Here is a 24,647-nt window from a genome sequence, read left to right as displayed (position 1 = left end):
AAGTTTTTTTGGCAAAGCATCAAATCACCCAGGTGACTCAGTCCCCCTCCAACCCAGATTTGGTGCCCTGTGATTTCTGGCTTCTCCCAAAAGTGTACTGACTTTTGAAAGGGTAGAGACTTCAGGCCACTGGCGAGATTCAGGAAAATACAACCGGGCAGCTGATGGAGACTGGGAGAACTGTGTGTGGTCCCAAGGTGCCTACTTTGAAGAGGACTGAGGTGTCATTGTCCTGTGTATAATGTTTCTTGTATTTTGCACCTTCTTCAATAAATGTCTCTGTTTGTCATATTACATGGCTGGACACCTTCTGGACAGACTTCTTAATTAGCAGGAGAATAATAGATCATTAGAAAACAAGCAGTGGTATTTCAAATTAATATTTTCATTGTTTCTGGTATCAGCAAAATTCTAAGTAGTTGGTACTTGAAGCCTATGCATTTCACAGAAGTTGCAACTACCCTGATATAAAATATGTTTTTAAATTGAAGAAAAAAAGTAAGGAAAGCACCAGAAACAAAACCTGTGGTGGAACCCTGAGGTCCCCGTGGACCTCGAGGTCGACCAGAGCAAGGAGAACAGAAAGGAGGTGCCCCCTACTGAGACAGTTTCTCAGATCAAGAAAGAAAAGCATAGTGCTCAAGCTAAAAACAGAGCAAAAAGGAAACCTCCAAAAGGAATGTTTCTTTCTCAAGAAGTTATGGAGGCTGCGTCTGCCAATGCCACTGCTGCCACTGCAGTGCTAAGACAGCTGGACATGGAATTGGTGTCAATGAAGCGACAGATTCAGAATATTAAACAGACAGTGCTCTCAAAGAAAAACTCGATGGTGGAATAGAACCATACCGACTTCCAGAGGTCATTCAGAAAATCACTGAAGGAACATATTTGATTGTTGTAATTTTCAAATGATCTGAAAGCAGCTAGCATCTCTGTACTATCTCTTGGTATTGGTATCATAGCAATAGACAACAGATTTTTTTTATGGCCCCATTATTTGTGAGTATTTCAGTAATCAATACCATCATCCAATATGCTGAGCTGGTAGCAAACTGGTGTCAAATAATCCTACCACATGCTTTTGCTTTTAGGAAACGTACTCTTTTATCTCTTAATTAAAGGTCACTCTTTCATTCATTTGGGTTCCCTAGATATGTAGGAATATTCCAGAGGAATACAAAAGCAACATTAACAATGAAATCTAGTGACTAATTTAGATATCAATTAGAATTTGTAAGTTACCAGTATATCCCAGTTCTAGAAAACCTCATGCAAAAATTTTTACAAAAAAATAGCAAATTATTATTTATATCAGATAAATTTTGTTTGGTATAACATTTGTTAATTATAATTCTGTCATGCTAAGGCATTTAAAGTCTAATTTAGCTAATAAATATTTTATTTTGCTCTAAAATTATGGAAAGCACATCATTCTTAATACACTTATTTTCTCAGATTCTGCTTTCTTTCTTTCTTTTTTTTTTAAACAAAAGAGTGGCCACTCAAGATGTCATTAAATGTGATCCTATTGACTGATTCTTTGTAAACTAACGTCTAACATTTTGGAAATAAGTAATCACCATACCTTGGTAGTTTTGGTTGTGTCTGTGTATTTAATCATAACATTTGTTTGGCTGATATTTAAGTGTTTTGTTTAGATGGAATACAGTATATTCCTTCCTGTGACTTTTATTAAATGCTATTTTTTCCCATTGCCATTTATCCCCCTTATAGCTCCTCTCCGCCAATCACCAGACTGTTGTCTATGACTGTGAGTTCTATTTTCTTTTTGCTTTATCCCTCCATCCCCTAACCAGTCCTCACCCAGAGGTGTCTGCCTGCTCTCTATCGATGAGTCTGTCTCTATTTTGCTTGTTAATTCAGATTGTTCATTGGACTGCACATATTAGTGAAATCATATGGTATATGTCTTTCTCTGCCTGGCTTATTTTACCTATTATAGTGTTCTCCAGGTCCATCCATGCTATCACAAAGGATAAAATTTTCTTTTTTATGGCTAAGTGGTATTCCATTGTGTAATCCCCATAGTTACATTATCCGCACATATACTGATGGACACTTGGGCTACTTCCAATTTTGGTGATTGTAAGTAATGCTGCAGTGAACACAGTATTGCATATATATTTTCCAATTATTAAAGTAGGAGGATACAAAATTAGTATTTAGAAATCAGTTGCATTTTCATATGCCAATAATGAACACCAGAAAGGGAAATTAAGAAAACAATTCATAATTGCTTAGAAAAGAATAAAATACCTAGGAATAAATATAACAAAGGAGGTAAAAGACCTATGTTTGGAAAATTATGACACTGAAGAAAGAAATTAAAGAAGATACAAATAAGTGGAACACATACTGTGTTCATGTATAGGAAGAATTAACATAATTAAAATGTCCATATTACCCAAAGTAATCTATAGATTCTATGTAATTCCCAGCAAGATACCAATGACTTATTTCACAGAACTAGAGCAAATATTTCAAAAATTTATATGGAACCACAGACGGTCCCACACAGCAACAACAATCTTGTGAAAGAACAATGTTGGAGGAATCATTCCACCTAATATCAAACTATACTATAAGTCCTGTGACTTTTAAGCAGACATAAGAGAGCTGCAACTGGTGCCAATAGTTAGCACTACTCCAATCGGGATGGCTATAAATAAGAGGAACCAGTTAAGGTTTCTACAAGCCAAGCTTTTCACAGCTAAGAATTATCTAAATTTCTATAGATTGTCATCTGTTTAAGTTTTATTAGTTTACATATTTTTTGTCTCTTTTAACTGATGCCAAAATGAAGGTTATACCAGACCAACACTAAGGTTTAATAATAAGGAATTCTAAGTCAGAAAATATCAAGGTTAATAGTCTAAAGGTCAGAGCCGCTGTGCACATTTAGTTAAGAGCATATCTAAGAAAAGTCTCCCACACATAGCTGGAAGCACTGTTGTTTGAATGAGGCCATAAATTATTATTGGAAACCTATATTCCTCAGGTATTTATGTTATTTCACTGATGCTCAACAGGCTGAAAACAAGGTCTATATTGGCTGGGATGATTAATTCTGATTATTAAGGAAAAATTGGGCTTTTATAACTGTAATGCAAACTGGGGTCTGTATGTGCAGCCAGAGGATTCACTAGAACTTTTCTAATTACTGTCATGCCCAATAGGAAACACTAAGTAATAAGTACATCATCTCAGTTGAACCAGGACAACTAAATACATAGGCATTTCAAGAATGAATTTAACTCTCATGAGTTTTAAAAATAACAGTGATCAACTGAGGTTCTGGTTAGGGCAAAGAAGGCATGTGATGGGTTGTAGGAAAAGGAAGTGATAAATACCTATAGCCTTAAAGGCACTTACAGAAATGAGGAATTCAGCAGTTTACACGAGTGTGCAAGAGAGAGAGAGAGACATTATATATAACTGTATACACTAACCTGTATATATTAATTATATTCCTGCTCCTTTCCTTTTCTCTTTTAATTTTATAGGAAGAGTATGAATAATGTTTAGATTTATAATTTAGTCCATATGTCACATGACCAGAAGAAGCCACATGTATTTGATTGGGAAGGCTTCATATCACCTGAAGACCCCAAATAATCAAAATTAATGAAATCATTGATGAGACTTTGAGGAGAGAACAATAGCCATGTTTTATGAAAAATATTTGCATCATATTAGAGATGTGATGTTTGTTTGGGAATTAATTATAGTATAGTGGTGAAATGAATGCAGAGAAATGTTTTAAATGAGTATTGAACAGGTCATCTGTCTCTTTTCTTTCAAATGCATTCTCCCCTCTCTTTATCCTGTATTACTTAGAGGCTGGTGGCCACAGTCTGTATTTCCTAGACTAATTTGCCTTAGTTTGCCAAACTGACTACCTGCCAGCTTGATTTGGCCCATCGAATTCCTAGAGGGAGTCGCTATTTCAGGAAGCATCTCTGTGTATCTGTGGCTTCTGTGAGATTCCAGATGCCGCCAACACCCTTTGTCTCCAGAGCTCTGACTCTTGCTGGACAGCAGAGCTTTACTCCTGTGCCCCAACATGTTCCTGTTGTTTCTTCATCCCTGAAGTGCTACCAGTGTTATTACTAAACTCTGATTGACTTATCAGCAGTTTTGTTATCTGAGCAATTTGCTTAATTAAATTCCTAATTTTATCAATTATGCCTGCTAATAATGAATTCTCTCATTTTTACTTGTATTAGAAAATTTTAATTTCTCTTCTCACTTATGAACGTGAGTATATAATTCTAGATAGATAATTGCTGTTGCCCTGCTTTTCTCAGCACTTTAGAGATGTCTGTCACTCCATTGTCTTTGGCTTGTATGGTTTCTGATGAGAGATCAATTATAATTCTCTTTTATCCTGGGAACATACTGTTTTTTTTGTTGTTGTTGTTATTGTTCCCCCCCACCTGCCTTCAAAATTTTCTGATTATCTTTGATATTCAGTAGTTTGACTTTGTTTGTTTTTACTCTTCTTGCTGCTCTCAGAGATTTTTATTTTGCATCAATCATTAATTTTGGACAATTTCCAGGTATTATTTCTTCAATCATTACCACCTTTCTCTATTTATTCTCCTTCTGGGATTCTAATTATAAATGTTTTAGACCATTTAATACTGTCCTATTGCTCTTAGATGTTCTTTTTTGTTTATTTCACTGTTCATTCTGTTTACTTTATTTAAGCTAATTTATATTGATCAATTATTGTGTTCACTAGTGGTTTATCATCTATGTTAGGTCGGTTGATGAAACCATTTTTACTATTTTTTCCTTCATTTATAACATTTCAGTTGGATTATTCTCTTTGGGTACATAAACATGCTGAGATTGCCCACCTGATCTGACATGCTGCTGACTTTTCCATTGGAAATGTTAACATATTAATCATTACTTTAAATTTCTTATCGGGCAATCCCAATATGTGTGTCATCTTTTAGTTTTTTCATGATATTTGCCTTGTCTCTTGGATGTGTGTTATATTTTGCTTTTACATTTTTCAAAACATTTCAAAATATTTTATTGAAATATGAACAACTTGTGTAGGTCAGGATAAACTGAGGTAAATAGTTTTTATGTCTAGAAATGGGTAAATTTTTAATTTCTACTAGGCCTTTAGTGGGAAGCTATAAGTTAATCTAGTTAGGGTTTGAGCTGAATTTGAGTTTTTTCTGTTGTTGTCGCTCTGATAGCCGTCAATGAATTGAAGTCTTCGTGTACCAATTTGTTGTGATTATCTTGCTTCACACAACCCTGCCAGCCTGCACTTGGCCTTCACCTGCTAGTGAACTCTTTTAGCTCAACTCTTTTATATCAAGTTCTATCTACTGCAGGTAAGAAAATATCCCTGGGCCTATTTCACCTGTTTCTCCTTAGACTTGGGCCAGATAAAGGCCATGTGACCTCAACTAGTTGATAGGTTCAAATAATTCATAAAGTTCATATTTTTTATTAAAATTTGGAGCAACCCTATTTCCTACTTTCTGCATCTTAGAGCAGAAGTCAAACTTCCTGCTAATTTTATTCCATTAGACACATTTATTAGTCTCCTATTAACTAAATATCCCAAACCAGTCTAGCTTTTGAGTATACAGAGTTTTTATGAAGAAGGTATAAATCTTACTCTCAAAAAATTTAGTCCCTTAGAGGTATCATGCTTAAATGTATGCAAACATATAGTAACCATGGAAAAGTCCTTTCAGGAATCAATAGGGCTACAACAGGGCATGGACATTGCTATCATAGGACCACTCTTGCCAAAGTTAGGAGGACAGATAAAAGGCGGTAATGTTGGCCACAAGATTAGTTAAGATTATGCAGTTGATCTAGAAAGGAAATAATATGTCAATTTCATGTCAGATACATTCTTGGGGAAATATAAATGTTAATGATAATATTTCCTCTATTCTTAAAAACTGTACTCATATTTTGTGTAGTGGAGAAATTCTCACCCACTCCATTACACTTGTTAGAATGTACTAGCCCACACTCAATGTACTCCATTAATATATTTATGGCAGTTAATGTTTATATCACCCAATTTAGAAGTTATGTGTATCCTAACTTGTAATGTTCATTTTTTACATATTTTTACACCTGAATAAATTATAATGTTGAAAAATGACAAAGGAGTGTTATTACTTCTTTATTATGAAGAGAGTCTGTGGTCAAGAAAAGAATCTGAAATTTATGATGCACAAGAAAGGACTTGCATCTTGGTCTTTTTTTTTTCTAATTTCATTTTCTTGAGCAAGCTACTTATGCTCAATACGCCTCAAATTCTTTAACTACAATGTGACTGATTCCCAGAGTGCTGGATTAATATGAGAATTGCTAAATTTAGAGTAAGGCAGATGAGTAAGTGATTTTTGAAATCTCTTTTCTGGACAGGAAATCATACAAAAATATTAGAAAGAAATATTTGTTAAAGATAGTTCTGGTTCCATATGAAAACTATAGCCAAACTCCATTTATACATCCACAAATTCCTTTGTTAAATAATAGTATGTAAATATTATTTCAATGATGTTAAAATATATTGAAAATTTCTGGAGGGGAAATAGTCTATGTAAATGTATTATATTTTACTGATGATTTATAAGAAAAAAGAAAGGCTTTCTAGTTCATTCAATTAATGCTTGTTTCTTTTGATGCTGCAAGTTTATACATACATAATTCATTTTTGCTTTACTGCCTTTATATGAACATATTCCAGTAAAAGTATCTTAACTAAAAAACTTTGAGCTAATGCCTTTTTAACTTAAATGGCCCTAGTTGAGGTAGCCATTGAACACAATTAAGAAAGCTTTCCTTATACATACTCCTTTATTTAAATATTCTATTGTTTATACTATTACAGTGTCCCAATTTCCCCCCTTTGTCTTCCTCCATCCAGCCCATCCTCCGCTCTCACAGTCAATCCCCACATCATTGCTCATGTCCATGGGTCCTTCATACATGTTCTTTGACTTATCCATTCACCTTCTTGCAATCAGCACCCACCTTGCCTCTTCTTTCCTTTTACAGCTGCCAGTCTGCTCCATGTTTCTGTGCTTCTGATTCTCCTTTGATCATTATATTATTTTGTTCACTAGAGTCCACTTATAAGTGAGTTTATATGGTGTATATCTTTTACCTGCTGTCTTATTTCACTTAGCATCATCTCCAGTTTCATCCATGCCGTCACAGATAATAAGAATTCTTTCTCTCTCTCTTTTTTAGAATTTTTATTATTTTTTAGAGAGAGGAAAAGGGAGGGAGAAAGAGAGGGAGAAAAACATCAATGTATTAGAGAAACATTAATTGATTGCCTCATGCATGCCCTTAAGTGGGGACTTCATCTGCAACCCAGGCATGTGCCCTCTATGGGACTTAGACCAGCAACCTTTGGGTTTGCAGGCCAGTGCTCAACCCACTGAGCCACACCAGCTAGGGCAAGAGTTCATTTTCTTCCCTGCTTTTTTTTTTTTACTGCTGTGTACTATTCCATTGTGTAAATAAAACACAGCTTTTTTTATCCACTCATCTACTGATGGGCACTCAGGCTGCTTCCAAATCTTGGCTATTATAAATAATGTTGCTCTGGACATAGGGGTATATATATTCTTTCGAATTTCTGTCTTGAAATTCTTAAGATATATTCTCAGAAGGGGGATCCTTGGGTAAAAAGCAGTCACATTTTTATTTTTTTAAAGGAAATCCCATACTGTTTTCCACAGTGGCTGCACCAGTGTGCATTTCCACCAACAGTGCACCAGGTCCTCCACATCCTTGCCCTCACTTGCTATTTGTTGATTTACTGATAGCCATTTTGGCAGGTGTGAAGTGATATCCCATTGTGGTTTTAATTTGGGTGTCTCTGATTGTTAACAATGTTAGGCATTTTAATATATGTCTACAGGCCACTTGTATGTCCTCCCTGGAAAGTGTCTATTTAGGTCCTTTGCCCATTTTTTATTGGATTGCTTGTCTTCCTGGTGTTGATATGTATAAATTTATATATATATATATATTTGGAGACTTAACCCTGTCTAATGTGTCACTGGAAAATATGTTCTCCCATACAGTGGGTTCCCTTTTCATTTTGCTGATGGATTCTTTAGCTGTGCAGAAGCTTTTCCCATTTGTTTATTTTTCTCCATTTTTCCTTGCCCTAGGAGATATATCAACAAAAATATTACTATGTAAGGTATCTGGAATTTTACTGCCTATGGTTTCCTCAGGATTTTTATGGTATCATGACTTACATTTGCCTTTTGTCCATTTTGAGTTTACTCTGGTGTATGGGATAAATTGATGACCTAGTTTCATTTTTTTTTTCATGAACCAATCCTGTTCTCCCAGTACCATTTATTGAAGAGACTATCTTTACTCCATTTTATGCTCATGTCCCCTTTGTCAAATATTGACCATACAGACGGGTTTATTTCTGGACTCTCTATTCTGTTCCATTGATCTATGCATTTGTTCCTATGCCAGTACCAAACTTTTTTTATTACAGTGGCCTTATGGTATAGGTTGATATCTGGTATTGTGATCTACCCAAATTTGTTCTCCTTTCTCAAGATTGCTGAGGTTATTCAGGGCCTTTTTTGTTCTATACACATTTTCAGAATATTTGTTCTAGATCTGTATAATATGCTATTGGTATTTTAATAGGAATTGCATTGAATTTATATATTGCTTTTAATTATGTTAATTCTTCTAATCCATGAATATGGTATATGCTTCCACTTATTAGTGTCTTCTCCAATTTCTTTCTTCAATGTCCTATAGTTTTGCAAATATAGGTCTTTTACCTTCTTGGTTAAATTTATTTCTAGGTACTTTATTTTTTGTTGCAATAGTCAATGGGATAATTTTCTTAATTTCTCTTTTTGATAGTTCATTATTAGTGTATAAAAATAAAGTACATAAAGTAAAAAAATAAAGAAAATAAAGTCATCATTTTCTGAATATTGATTTTTTATCCCACTACTTTGCCAAATTCATTTATTTTGTCACGTAGTTTTATACCCTCCACCAAAAAACTACTTATACACATGTTAATGCATAATTTATATCATCCACATTTCAAAAATAGTTAACCAATTTTCTTCAAATATGGCATTAGTTTCCTTCCTCAATACAAACTGCAATCTTGCCAACTGGGGCTGTACATCTTCAGATGTTTTTTAAATTATACCAGAGGAAAAAACGAGTTGAACTGTTTTACTTCCAAATGAAGAAAAGTTTCTTATTCACACTCTTATTACTCAATACCATAAGAATGGTTTCTGCAAAAGTTTTTTTTAAAGATATAATAGCTCTTTGAGCACAGACCAAGTTCTGCCTACAAGGAGTGGTAAGGATATAATTTATAAAGTACTGCTAAGGAATTAAATTTGCAACATAACCCTGAGTCTAACTATTTTATTTATGATTGTAAATGTTCAATTTTAACCTTGCATTCAACAAATTTTAAAAAAATATGCTTTGCTCCCTATACCTCCATACTTATAAAACAAAACAAAACAAAACAAAACAAAACAAAACAAAACAATGTTTTAGCACCATTTTAGGTATCTTTTAACATAGTTTCTCTTGGTCCATTCCCACCTGTCTCGTATCAAGCCTGTGCACATTCTGCACCCTAGCTAGGCTGACCACCTCACTTTCTTCCACTTATTGCCATTCTGCTTTCATTTTATGCCTTTGTTTTTTACCATGCCTTCTGCTTAAAACACATTGCCCTTGCCTTGTTCATATACAACTCACCCAGTTGGACTCAAGTCATACTTTTGCAATGAAATTTCTCAGGTCATTTTAGATTACAGCACTCTTTTTTTGTTTTTCTTATAGAAATCTTTCTTTCTTTGTATATGAGAACATAAGCAAGAAACGTAATTTCAAACCCTTGATCTTTTGGTATTTGTTAGAACTAGCACTTTGGGTATTTCAGTTGATCTCTTTAAAAATACTTTGGAACTAACAGTAATATATTTGTAATAGAACAGATAATATATATTATGACTATTCTGAGATTTAGGTGTAAACTTGAAATTCTATAGAAATTCATGATATATCATATCTAATATTTATTTAATCATTTTATATATTGTAAAAAAATTTCCTCAAAGAAATTCACTTCCTGGCCTCATCATGCACATTTTTATATAAAAGGGTTAAATTATTATTTTTTTTTAGTTTTTATTTTTTCCATAATTTTTAAATTGTTGTTCAAGTACAGTTGTACATTTTCTCCCACCACTGCCCCCCACTCCAGCCATCCCCACATCCCACCTTTGATCCTTCTCCACTTTGGTTTTGTCCATGTGTCCTTTATAGATGTTCCTGAAAACCCTTCCTCCTTTTCCCTCCATTATCCTTTCTCACCTCCCCCCTGGTTACTGTCAGTTAGGTATCTGGTTATATTTTGCTTGGTTGTTTGTTTTGTTGATTAGGTTCCACTTATAAGTGAGATCATATGGCATTTGTCCCTCACCACATGGCTTATTTCACTCAGCATAATGTTCTACAGTCCAATCCTTGCTGTCACAAAGGGTAGGAGCTCCTTCTTTCTTTCTGCTGCATAGAATTCCATTGTGTAAATGTACCATAGTTTTTTGATCCACTCATTTACTGATGGGCACCTAGGTTGCTTCCAGTAATCGGCTATTGTAAACTGTGCTGCTACGAACATTGGAGTGAATAGGTTCTTTTGAATTGTTATTTCAGGTTTCTTAGAGTATAATCCCAGCAGTGGAATTGCCAGGTCAAAAGGCAGTTCATTTTTAGTTTTCTGAGGAAATTCCATACTGTTTTTCACAGTGGTTGCACCAGTCTGCATTCCCACCAACAGTGCACTAGGGTTCCCTTTTCTCCACAGCCTCTCCAACACTTGTTTGTTGATTTGTTTATGATGGTCATTCTGACCAATGTGAAGTGGTATCTCATTGTAGTTTTAGTTTGCATCTCTCTGGTGGCTAGTGATGCTGAACATCCTTTCTCATGCCTCTGGGCCCTCTGTATGTCCTTCGTGGAGAAGTGTCTGTTCAAGTCTTTTGCCCATTTTTTAATTGGGTTTTCTGTCTTCCTGGAGTAGAATCATGTGAGTTCTTTATATGCTTTGGAGATCAAATCCTTGTCCAAGATATCATTGGCAAATACGTTTTCTCATATGGTTGGTTCTCTTTTTGTTTTAATGCTGTTTTCTTTAGCTGTGCTGAAGCTTTTTATTTTAATGAGGTCCCATTTGTTTATTCTTTCCTTTATGTCCCTTGCTCTAGGGGACACATCAGTGAAAATATTGCTGTGTGGAATATCTGAGATTCCCCTGCTTATGTTCTCCTCTAGGACTTTTATGGTGTCATGACTTATATTTAGGTTTTTTATCCATCTTTAACTCATTTTTATGGTGTAAGTTGGTGATCGAGTTTCATTTTTTTGCATGTATCTGTCCAGATCTCCCAAAACCATTTGTTGAAAAGGCTACTTTTACTCAATTTTATGCTTCCACCCTTAAAAGTGTTGAATTAGATCATCATCTACTAATGAATGTTTGGTTGTTAAATGGAACATTTTTTTGAGATTCTCTGAAAATTAAGAATTCTTTAATTCAATAAATTTGACAAGCACTGCCTCTAGTATCTACACTGTGTTATTTCTCAGGGGATATTACATATTAACATCACCAGATAAAGAATTCCATTTAACTTTGTTTAAACTAACAATCTTAAAAATAAATGTTTATATATTTAAAAATATGCAAAACACTAACCCACTTTTGGCCTAAAAAGTATTACTGTCTATGGATAGTAATTCAAAAGATATTGAAATAGATCATCTTTATGGTTTTTTCTAGAGTCAGTATTTGAAATATCTATGATTCTTTTTTAGCTATTTCTCCTTAGTGTTTGGTAGTGTCCTAGAGATGTATTAGTATTCAATAAATGATTTAGTACTCACTAAAGGCCATAATATTTACTAATATGAACTAGTCTATTCTTATAGAAATTCTGAGAGTCACACATACAAAGGGAGGTCACACCCAAACAAAGGTGATTTTTGATAGATTTCCACCAGCTACTCACAAGGAAGAGGGACAGGGCAAAAAACTGGGTAGAGGCTGCTGTAACAATTCAGATATGGAAGAGAAAATAGTCTGGTATTAGGCAGTACAATGGTCTGCCTCTGCTGGGCAAAGATGCAAGATAGAATATGATTACCTCTGATGAGGAGTGGCAGAAATGCCAAGAAGATCCCAATACTATGGGCAGACACTTATAGCCTACCTAAAACTAAAGCAAAGAAAAAAAGGATAGAAAAAAAGAGGAATTCCATCTGCTTATTTCCAGCCTAGCAAGCACCTAATAATGAGCAACAGCAGTGCCCATCTGAAGGAAAGACCATGGAGGCAGAACCCTCATTGTTATAGATGTAGAGGAATGACTAAACCTGGGGTAAAATTTTTGCATAAGGAAAAACTCTTCAGCATTTCAGCCTATACTAATCATTGGAGAATTCACAAGCTTTGGGGACACTGAAGATATATCCATAGAAGCAACAAAACCCAAACCCAGCTCACCTCCTGATTAAATTGATTTGATCCCATTCTAAATGTCTTTAAAAAAGTTTTTTATCCCCAGATATAAATGATATTTATCCCAGTCTTTCCTAGTCTACACAAGATATCCAATGTTCAATAAAATGAAACACTAATACATATATGTACTCACTCACTCACTCACTAAAGCCCACGTGGTAGGGTAGGAGGCCTTTGCCAAGAGAATATAATGAACTGAAGAAATGCAGAGATGACTAAGCAGTTGGAAAACTATTTGGTACTTTAAAATATATATAACTAATGTGACAGAAGAAGCAGTGGAAAAGATGGGTAACGTGCAGGAACAAATTCAAGGCATTGTCTTATAACTAAAGTGGCACACAAAGTATTTCCATGTGAATCAAAATCACAAATTTTGGGGCTACTAGTCCCTATTCCTATATTCCTATAAGGATATAATTTCAGAAATTGAAACCAAAGAGAGAATCTTGAAAAGTTTGTGGAAGTTTGAAAAACAAACAAAATAAAAAACAAAAGTTTTTGATTTTATGTATACATATTTTTATGTATACATAAAAATAAAGAATGAGAATGAATTTTCAAAGGCACAATATTTGGTCCTAAATTGAATTATCTGAACAAACAGTAAAGAAAATTTTTTAGAAAAGAAGATTAAATTAAAACATGTGATTCAATGTATTACTACAGAAATATTTTTTGTTTTTTTCTCATTTTACTTGTTTTCAGGAAAGATGGCTTCTAGAAAATTAAATGCATTGAATCTTACACCATATTCTTAAATTATGTTAAGGTGTTGAAGGATTCAAGGGGAAAAGTCATTTGAAAAAAAAGCAAAAAAGATAAAATGTTCAAGTCTAGGCCTCAAGGTGTATGGGGATCTGATGATGGGAAAACCTCTGATTAATTTTAAGGGAAACAGAGAAATAGTATTTAATAGATCAGACATGTTTCAACTAAAGCAAGAATATGAAGGGACTTGATAGAAACTTCTGTCTGTCTGTCTGTCTATCTATCTATCATCCATCTCTCTCCATCATCTATCTTTCTATCATTTCTCTAGATACTCATGTACCTATCTATCCATATAAATAAATATATTCATATGTATGTTTCCTTGTCTGAGGTTTCACATCCTGATTATCTTCATATATATATATATATATATATATATATATATATATATATATATATATATATATATATATATATATATAATCTAGAGAGTTTTTTTATGAGAAACATGATTGACCCAGGATCTCCATTAAAAGGAGTAATCTGTAAGGCCTAGATTTCTCTTGTGACTGTGTTTTAGTGAGATATTAAATCAGAGTTGAATTTTAACCTGTAGGTGTTAAAGAAAGATGTGAGTAATCAGTTAAATTAAACATTTAGAAAATTTACCTGTAACATATGGAGTCATGAGCACACAGTCAGTTTTTCAATTCAATTCAAGATTGCATTTAATAATTAGGCAAGAGCCTTTTGGAGGGACAGGTCTTAAAGGTAGCTAACTGAGCCCTGACAACCTGAGAAGAGTTAGCCCAAGAAGATGACAAGCAGATACAAACACTTCAAGGGCACTTGGTTTTTCTCACAGTTATGTCATTGTCATTAATGATTAAGTATCTGTTTTCTTTTCAGTAAGATGAGGAACTGTTAACCAGATCAGTTAGGATATTTTTGTCTGCATGTAGCAGAAACTATGACATTCTTGTTAATAAAGAAATTACTTCCTCACAGGATTACAATTCCATAGGTAAAATACATTCAAGCATTGGTTGATTCTGTGGATGAGCAGAAACATCATAAAGCTTTATTCTTTCTGGTAGTCTTTTCTGACACTTTTGCTGGGCTAGCTTTGTGATTATATCAGTTCCCTTCAGAGTCAAAACTTAGCTGCCAGCAGCAACATTGGAAATCTCTTCCTTTATTCTTCTTTAGAGAGAGAATGGTTTTTCTTTGTTTCCATTTACCAAAAGCCTTGAGACTTTTCTTTCTCACTATTTATGTCTGTCCAATATCTTGGATGGAATAAATAATGGTGTTAATTCCAACAATCACTAGAAGAATTGATTAAATATTATTCAGCACATAGTGCCATTTCTGTTAGTTTTTAAACAGTAAGTAACATTTACTGAAAAAATCAGTGACTGTTTAGTAAATGTTAATTTTAATGAACTCATACTAAATACATTGTTTTACTTAATACAAATTGTTTACAAAATATATTTCTTCATTTTAAAATAGAAATCCTTTTGCTTTGTCAGGTGGCTCAGTCAGCTGTAGTATCATCCCACCAAAAGTTTGTGGGTTTGATTCCCAGTCTAGGCACATACCTAGGTTATGGGTTCAATTCTCCATCACGGTGTGTTTGGGAAGCAACCAATCAAAATTTCTCCCTCTCTCTCTCCCTCCCTCTCTCCCTCTCTCTCTCTCTTCAGCCCCCCCTTCCTTTCTCTCTAAAAATCTATAAACATATCCTCAGGTGAATATTAAAGAAAAAGAACAAAATTGTTTTAATCTTTAAATCAGTATTCATCTTTTAACTCAATCATAATATTTTGGGTTTCTCTGCCTATATTTTTAGAAATTCTCTGTCAAAATTGCACTGAAGTAAAAGAAATAGTGTTACACTTAACCATAATGTTGGGCAGTTACTGCTTAGTTCAAGTCTCAGCAGATATTTTTGCTAACAGGATGCAGCTCAGAATAACTGAGCTGTCCTGAAATATCTGCTTGCTCCCCAGATTATTATGGTAGAAATAAAGAAAATTAAATTACTTATTTTGTGTTAAATATAATGAATGCCATAAAATTATCCCAAACTCAAAATATTCAAAACTGAACTTATCTCTTAAAAATGAGCAGATTTTCCTCCAGCATTTCCAAAATCAAATACATTTGTATAATCCTGAAATTCATCTTTTTTAACAGACAAAAATATATGTTACAGGTAACTCCTCTCCATCTTCACTTATCAAGTGCAGTCCATCAAACTCATATATTTGTTGTTGTTTACACATTGATTCAATAAACTTTGCCTATGAAACATAAACTGTTGTACTAAGCAATGTGGGTATAAACCTAGCCTTCCTGAAAATACAGTTTAGTTTGGAAGAAAAAATTAACAAGACTTCATAAGTGTTAGGTATAATCTACATTATAGTAAGTATATAGATCTGTGTGAAATTTAACATTTTTGCCAAAGGTATACGTTCACATAACTCAAACTCGGATCAAATTATAACACATCTATCACCCAAAAAAAGCCCATTCCATTCTTTCTAGTCAAATTCTGAACTCTGCTCTCTGACCAGACAATTACTCATCTCGTTTCTAGCATAAAAGTTAATTTTCCCACCTCTTAAGCTTTATATAAATTGAATTATACAGTATGTACAATTTTATGTCAGCTTTTCTTGTTTAATGTCTGTGAGAGTCACTCATGCTTTTGTGTATATCAAATAATTTTTGTTGTTAAGTAGCATATCATATATGATGCAATAAGAACTTGTTCTCTCATTGATAAATATTTGATTTTTTCACAAATACTGGTCATAAAAGTTTTTCTATGGACATATTTATATTCATTTTTCTTGGTTAAATATCTCTTGGAATTATTGAAAACTACAAATCACTTCTACAACATATCCCACTTGCATTCCCATCAGTAATGTGTCCTCTACATCCCCACCGATATTTGGTGGCATTCCCACCGACAGTTGGCTTGAAGTAGTATCAAAATTTGGTTCCAGTGTTTATTTCCCCAACGACCAAGGACACTGATCAGGTTTCCATGTGCTGGCCATTCCTATTTCCTCTTCTGTGAGTTGTTTACTGAGCACATTTTAATATAAATGAACATGTAATCAGGACAGTAAATATAAAATTAGATTAAATGTTGATTCACTAACACATCTCAACCTCTTAAATATATAATAGCTTAATGTGTTATATTCAGGAAAATATCTTCTTGCTAAAGGAAAAGAAACCCCTACTTTTTGGAGACAATTTCTATTTTGTACATCTATAGAAAATGTCTATCTTTTCTTATTTAAACATATATATCAGAGTTAATATATATATTAATATATCAGAATTAATCATTTTGTTTAGCTTATGTACACCCTGAAAAATGGATCTTATAGTGAAAGTTCTTGACATAACATTAATTATGATGCTCCTAATGACATAGCTATTATTTATATGTTAATGTTCCAATGCTTTTGTTGCTATTGTTATCACTTTTATGGAAAATCTTGTATTTTAGCAAGTGTTTGAATTATAGTTTCAAAAGGTAAACTTTACAGTTGACAGATGTCTTTGTACAAGTTAATTATACTGTTCAAGGAAATTGCTAAGTCTTAGAAAACTGTCAAAATTTATTATAGTTTCTAATTACATATCACACAGTAACATATCCAGAGGAGCGAGTCAATAAAACAGGTTTTCAAAGGAAAAAAGTGAAAGTAATATGATGTTTTGCATATCTGCTATTTCTCCTATACACCCACCCTTCACAAGCAGGAGATACTCAAACATGAATTTAATGCTTCATAGTTTCATAGAGTGGAGATAATAGTAAAAAAAGTCAGAAATCTGAGCTATAGTTTTTGTCTCTGATGCTAATAGTTGTATAATACTGGACAATGTACAAAATATGTGTCTGGATTTCTTTGCTGCAAACTAAGAAGGTTAGACGTGCTTTTTATTCCATAAATAAATTTAAATGCTAAACAGTTTAGGTGATATTATTATAAATATTACTGACAGCATACTTGATTGCAAAGAATGAATATTACTAGAAATAGTGTGGTTAGTTTCATAAGAATCAAAAATTTTTCTACATTGCATTATCAAATAGGACTATTTTTATTTTCTTGAACATTGCTCAAGAAAATAAAACTATTTTTATTTTTGCATTGCTCATAGGATTAGTGGCCCCATTCCATCATTTGAATATATGTTCATTTACATTATCCAGACAGTCATGCCTCAGAAATGGTGGGCTCTATTTATTACAGAGTGTCCTCAAATTAAAGGAGGTTATCACCACTAAACTGGCTCTACAAGAAATGTTAGAGTCCTCTTTAAGCCAAAAAGAAAGGCAATAACCAAAAATAATAAACTAGATGAAATAAAAAATCTCACTAGTAAAGGTAAATATATAACAGTAATAGTAGATTAGCCACTTATAAAGACAATGTGAATGTTAAAAACAAAAGAAGCAAAATAATCTTTAACTACAATAAGTGGTTGTCAGATAGACAAAACAAAGTGACCCAAAATATTACATCAAGAACATAAGTGTGGGGGAAGTAAAAATGTAGCACTACAAAAATGCATTTGAACTTCAATGCCTGCAGATTACTATAAATATAGGTCAATATATATGAACCTCCTGGTAAACACAAACTAAAAACCAACTAAAAATTAAACAAAACGTAAAGAAAAAGGAACCCAAACAAAACACTAAAGAAAACCAGGAAACCACAATGAACAGATAAAGAGAAGGACAAAGAACAAGGAACTAAGAAAAAAGCATTTAACTAAAGAAGACACATAAATGGCCAACAGACATATGAAAACATGCTAACCATCACTAATCAACAGGGAAATACAACTCAAAACCACAATGAAATATCACGTCATTTCTGTCAGAATGGCTATAATTAAAAAGTCAACAAATAACAAGGGTTGGTGAGCATGTGAAGAAAAGGGAACCCTCGTGCACTGTTGCTGGATATATAAATTGCACAGCACAATGGAAAACAGTATGGAGTTTTCTCAAAAAAATTAAAACTGGAACTAGCATATGACTCAGCAGTTCCACTTCTGGGTATTTGTCCAAAGAAAACAAAACACTAACTCAAAAATAATATGCAACAAAATGTGCACTGCTGCATTATTTACAATGCCCGAAATGTGGAAGCAACCTAGGTGCCCATCAGTATATAAATGGTTAAAAATGTAGTATACCCTGGTATATAAAACAGTGCAGGACAGTGCATAGAGTTGGTCCTGCTATCTTTGAATTTTCAACAAAGGATTAAAAGTACTTTCTTTGCTCCGTGGTTGTTCATTCTGTGCATGCAAACCCCAGGAATATGGAAAGCCAACTGTATTTGAGTTCTGTCCAGGAAGTATCCATCCATATAATATGAAAAATAGAGACATTTCTTGAAGATACAAGAAACATTGTAAATAGCACAATGATACCTCAGTCCCCTTCAGAGTAGATACCTTGAAACCTCACATAGTTCTCTCAGCATATCTCCCACTATTCAAAATACTCTGCAAAATTCTTTGTTATAACCACCATCAGCTAGTCCACCTCATTTTCCTGAATATCACTGATGGTCTGAAATCTCTTCCCTTTCAAATGTGATTTTAGTTTTGGACAAAGCCAGAAGTCACAAGGTGCCAAATCTAAGCTTAGAGGGGCGGAGTCACCTCGGTGATTTGATATTTTGTCAAAATACTCTGCATGAGGTGTGATGCATGAGCAGACACATTGTTGTGATGAAGCTGCCAACGACTAGTTGCCCACAGCAGCAGCCTTCTCAACCATCTGAATATTTTCTGCAGAGGAATGTTGAAACTTAATGAGAAACTTGATTCAGATTCATTGCTCTACTCACTCAGTCATTTTGGATGCGATCCACACAGTGCACATGCTCATTCAATGGCTTCTACCACCCCAGTGACTAGTACAGTGAAGCCATCATTGGTATTACATTGTGGTTTTGATCTGCTTCCCTATGGTTAATGATGTTGAGCATCTTTTAGTATGTTTAGTATTTGTTCATATATCTTATGTAGAGAAATGTCTTTTTTGGTCTTTTGTCCATTTTTAAATTGGGCTATTTATCTTTTCATCAAGTTGTAACAGTTCTTTATATGTACAGGTATACCTTGGAGATACTGCTGGTTTAGTTCCAAATCAGCACAATGGAACAAACATTACAATATAGTGATTCATATTCTTTTTGCTACGAAGGCTCTTGTCTTCAATTTGTAGAAAATGTAACATCTGTGAAGCACAATAAAGTGAATCACAATAAAAAATGTGTATTTGTATTAGATGTAAATATGTTGTTGGGTATAATATTTGAAAATAATTGCTCCTAATCTGCAAGCTATTTTTTACTTTCTTACTGATGTCCATAAAAGTACAATTTTTTAATTTGTCAAAGCCAAGTTATCATGTTTTCTCTTTGTCATTTGTTTCTCAGTTTCACATTTAAGAAGATTTTGCCTAATCAAAGGTCATAGGATTTTACTCACATGTTTTTCTAATGTTTTTATAGTTTTTACATATTTAGATCCATCTTGACTAAATTTTTGAATCATGTATGAGGTATGTGTCCAACTTCATTCTTTACAATGTAAATATTCATTTGTCCCAGAATCACTTGTTAAAAGATGGTTCCTTACCTACCCAAGTGACTTGCCTTGATACAATCTCATCAAAAATAAAACCAATGGATATCTATCTTTAATCATACACAACAATTAACTCAAAATGGATAAAGAATTCATTGCAAGAACTGATATCATAAAGTTTCTTTTTAATTGAATTTATGGGGGTGGCATTGGTTAAAAAATTATATAGGTTTCAGGTATACAGTTCTGTAATACATCATCTGTATATGGTATTGTGTATTCATCACCCCAAGTCCAGTCTCCTTCAATCCCCATTCATGCCCCCTTCACCTTCTTCTACCTCCTCTACCCTCCTTTTCCTCTGGTAATCACCATATTGCTGTCCGTGCCTGTGTGTCTTTATTTTTTTGGCTTAATCCCTTCATTCTTTCCACTCAGCCACCCAACCCTTGCCCTCATGACAGTTGTCATTTTTTTCTTAGAAGAAAATATAGGCAATATGCCTCTTGATATAGGTCTTTGAGATGATTTTTAATCTGATATCAAAAGGAAAAGAAAACAAAACAAATTAATGACTGTAGCAAACCAAAAACTGCAGCAAAGGAAACTTTCAACAAAATAATAAGGCAACCCACTGAATGGGATAAAATATTTCCAAATTATTAATCTGATAAGGGGCTGTTATTCAACATGTATAAAGAACTTGTTACCAAACCAAAGTGGGCATTTGGCTGCCTGCCACCACTTATAGGCAAATTCTGGAGTCAGAGGTTGTTGAAAAAGAAAAGAGCTCTTTATTCAAATGCTACACAATCTGGGAGAATAGTACAATCTTGTTTTATCAGTTTGTCCCCCCAGAAACCCAGAGGATAACCCAGCCACCCTCTGTCAGACCAAAACCAAAGGCAGTGTCCAGAGTTCCTTCCCCCATTTAGAATGCCAACCTTTGCAATCATTCAGGTGGTTAGCTTGTTCTCTGTTGCTGCCCGGCTTCAGGTTCCTTCCTTGGAGCCTGTTTTGGGGGTTGGTGCCACCATTGTCCATGTGTGGGACCAGAAAGTCCCACAGATACACTGGCCAGTATGTGTGCCAGGTAGTCAGGAGCATCTCCCTTACTTCTCCTGGCTATATATTAGTTTTCCACATGGGCTGGACCAGGTGCTTTTCTTAGCCCAAACTTCCCCATGCTCCATGAGGTTCAGTCCCCAGGAGAGACTGACAGATTTCTTCCATACAGCACCTCCCTGTCACCATCTTGACCTGTAGGGCACATATGCATGCCTTCCCCAGCTCCCCGCTCCAGTCATGTACCAGAACCGGGTAGGAGGGTTTTCCCCCTATCCAATTATTTTTGCTAGCCTTGCAGTGCTTAGTGTAATGTTTCCTCCTGCTGCTAGCTCGCCTGGGGGTGGGAAATTTGTCACCAAAAACAGTGTGGCTCTGACGCCAGTCTTCACAAGATGCTATCTTGGTTACCCAGATGCTGAGGTCTTTCCAACTGCCTCAGGTGGTTCGGTTGGCAGTCTCCTCCTCCAACCCTTCCTTTTCCCATCTATGGTCTGGCCAGGCTGCTGGTATCAAACTCATACAACTCAATAGCAGAGAAAAAAACTAAACAATGCAATTAAAAATGGACAAAAGTTCTGAATAGATATTTTTTCTTTTTTTAACATACTACTACTTTATTTATTTTTATGTTTTATTATTGTTCATGTACAGTTGTCTCCATTTCCTCTCAACCAGTCCTCCCCCCCCACGACACTCTTCCCTGCCTCCCACCCTCGATCCCATCCCTTTCGATTTTGTCCATGTGTCCTTTATACATGTTCCTTGATGACCTTTCCCTTACTTCCCCCTATTATCCACTCCCCCCACCGTTATTGTCAGTCCGTTCTTTATTTTAATGTCTCTGGTTATATTTTGCTTGTCTGTTTGTTTTGTTGATTAGGTTTCACTTATAGGTGAGACCATAAGTATTTTTCCATAGAAAAAATACATACAGTTGACTCTGCCCCTATCAAAGCAAACTCCAAGGCTTGAGAACTGCAGATGAGGAAGGAGAACAGGGTGCTCTGAATTAGCTGAACTCAGGTAGGAGTGGTGACACACAGCCATGGCTGTCTCATTAGGAACTCATTAATCTTCACGGTTGTCCCAAGGGATGGTGTTTTAACCTAATTTTTCAAATAAACAAACTAAACCTCTAAAAGTTCCTGTGATTTTCCCACAATCTAGGATTGCCAGATTTTAGCAAATGAAAATGAAGACATTCCTTTTAGTTTGAATTTCTTATAGAATATTTATTTTGTTATAAGTATGTCCAAATACACCCTGTATTTAATACGTCAGCCCTACCACAGACACAGAGACTGAGCCACGTGCCAGGCTCCCTCCAGGGTCATAGCATACTGCCGAGAGCAAGAACAGAGACTTCCTCAGGCAGGCTTTTACTGAGCCTTTCCTAGTCCATCTTGCCTTTCAGGAAACCACCTCTTGGCTACTAACAAATGAGGCTCATCCAGCTTGCTGCTACCCAGGCATAACAGCTGCTGTTTGCTGGCAGCAAGATAGGAATACAATAGGGCATTTGCTCCACCTTTCTCTTTTGAAGGCAGAAGGAAGAAAACAAGATGGACCTGAGACTAGGCCCTGATGGGATCAGGCCATTTTTATGGGTTGAACAAGGCCCGAAATCAAACTGAAGGGAGATATGTATGGGGCAGAAAGCTGGACCTAAAGTTGTTCCCCCAGTTCTGCTACTGTCCAACCCCGTGAACCCCAACCCAAATATTTAAACTTTCAACCTCTTTTCATCATCTGTAAAATGAGATAAACTGCCTATCTCACAGACAAAGAGGATTGACACAGTAGCACAGGCAAAAAAATTATAAATAATAAATAAATAAGTAAATAATAAATAAAATACGGTTGACACATAATGAAAAGATGCTCCACATTATTATACAGCTATAAATACTGAATCTTTCCTTTAAATCTCAATATTCTATCCACAAAGAGCATTACATTTAACAGATTTTATCCTGGTATTTAGTCTCTAGGACATACTTTTATAGGGTTGTATAACTTTTGATGTCTTCCAAGTTAATGCTAAACTCTTTGAGAGTAGAAAGATCCTCAGTGAACTTCAGGTCTCCACATTTACTGATTTTGTCATGGAGAGTGTCCAGTAAGACACTGAGGGTCTCTTATTTATCATTAATAAAGCCTTGAGCATTTTCTAATGTCATAGGGACATGGTAGAGGGTAGGAAGTTTTACAGTTGAGCCCATCATAGGGTCCTGCTTCTCATATAAGTTTCTCTCTGTAAATTTCCATGGGACTTTTAGAAGCACATAAAAATAACAGAAGATAACCATTTTAACACGGAGTCAGAGCTGTCGCCCAGGAGGAGCTCCCTGGCAAGCTTCACTCCTCACACCTCTGGAATGTTGACACTGGGCAGACATAGCTTCTGGACTGAGCCTAAAAGCAACATAGTATCTTAAACAACTGTTTGCAAAGTTGACATGAAAGCAGATATTATGAATACTGGAATGAACGTTTGAAAACATTCTTTAAAATTAGCAGCACTGTGCTAGCATATCTGCACCCATAGAAATTCCTTTCTTCTGTTATCTTTCTCATAAATACCGTGGGTCTGTGCCTCCTGACCAGAGCAGCATTTGGGTTTTGATCTGAATCAGTGCTTTCCTGACAACTCTTTCTTTTGTATCCCAACTAAATTCTTATTTCTTCTTACTTTGGCCTTTCATTTTTAGGTAAACAAGCAATAAATGAATATTTTAAATAAATAATTTAATTTAAAAAAGACTGCCATTAAGCTGATGAAAATTTTTTCAGTTTTCCAGGGGTTGATTTCACCATGATTTTCTGTCCCCAAAGCAATTCTGAAAAATATATGTGATTGAAGGAAAGAAAAACAATGATAGATTAAAGAGAAGGAGAAAAGTTAAGAAAAAATGTAAAAGGAAAGGACAACACATAAAAAATGCACCTGTTATAAATGTATTAGTCCTGCCAGAATTTATGGTTCCTCCGACAGTCGGCCCTGCTCAATTAATTGTCTTCATGACTGCAATCCTCCAAACAGTTTAGAATGATGATTTAGAATTAGTGACATCTGGAGGTCTCAACAACGGTTCTAATTTATATAAAATCATGATGTATCAAGGCTGTGGATGTATTTTAGGAGGATGAGCTTATTCTTATTTTCAGAAAAACATATAAATTTTTATAGTATCAAGAGGATAATCACAGGATTTTCTCTAGAAACTGTTCATTGCTAGGCAAAATGGGTAGAAAAGTTGTCTTAATCTGTTTCATACCTTTACCTCTCCAAGGCAAATATTTCAGTCTTTTTGCTTTCACAAAGAGCTATCTAATAATTGACCTAAAGAAAAAAAATCAAAGGTAATTGCCCATGGATTAAAAAATTAATAAGTTGTACCACCTGATCCTTTGTCATTAGTATGGCATAAACATTAGAATATCTGAAGTTCTTACTTAAAGAAGAGGTCAAAAGATAACCCCTACAAAATGGCAAAAATTATACCTATGGTAGCTCTTTACTCCTTTCTGTCTATTGCTTGATAGATGCTGTAGGCATATTCGTCTGTATTTATGCTACACT

Source organism: Phyllostomus hastatus, unplaced genomic scaffold (assembly GCF_019186645.2).
Source record: "Phyllostomus hastatus isolate PE091 unplaced genomic scaffold, TTU_PhHast_1.1 phas_scaffold_317, whole genome shotgun sequence".
Classification (NCBI taxonomy): domain Eukaryota; kingdom Metazoa; phylum Chordata; class Mammalia; order Chiroptera; family Phyllostomidae; genus Phyllostomus; species Phyllostomus hastatus.
This window is presented reverse-complemented; position numbering follows the sequence as displayed.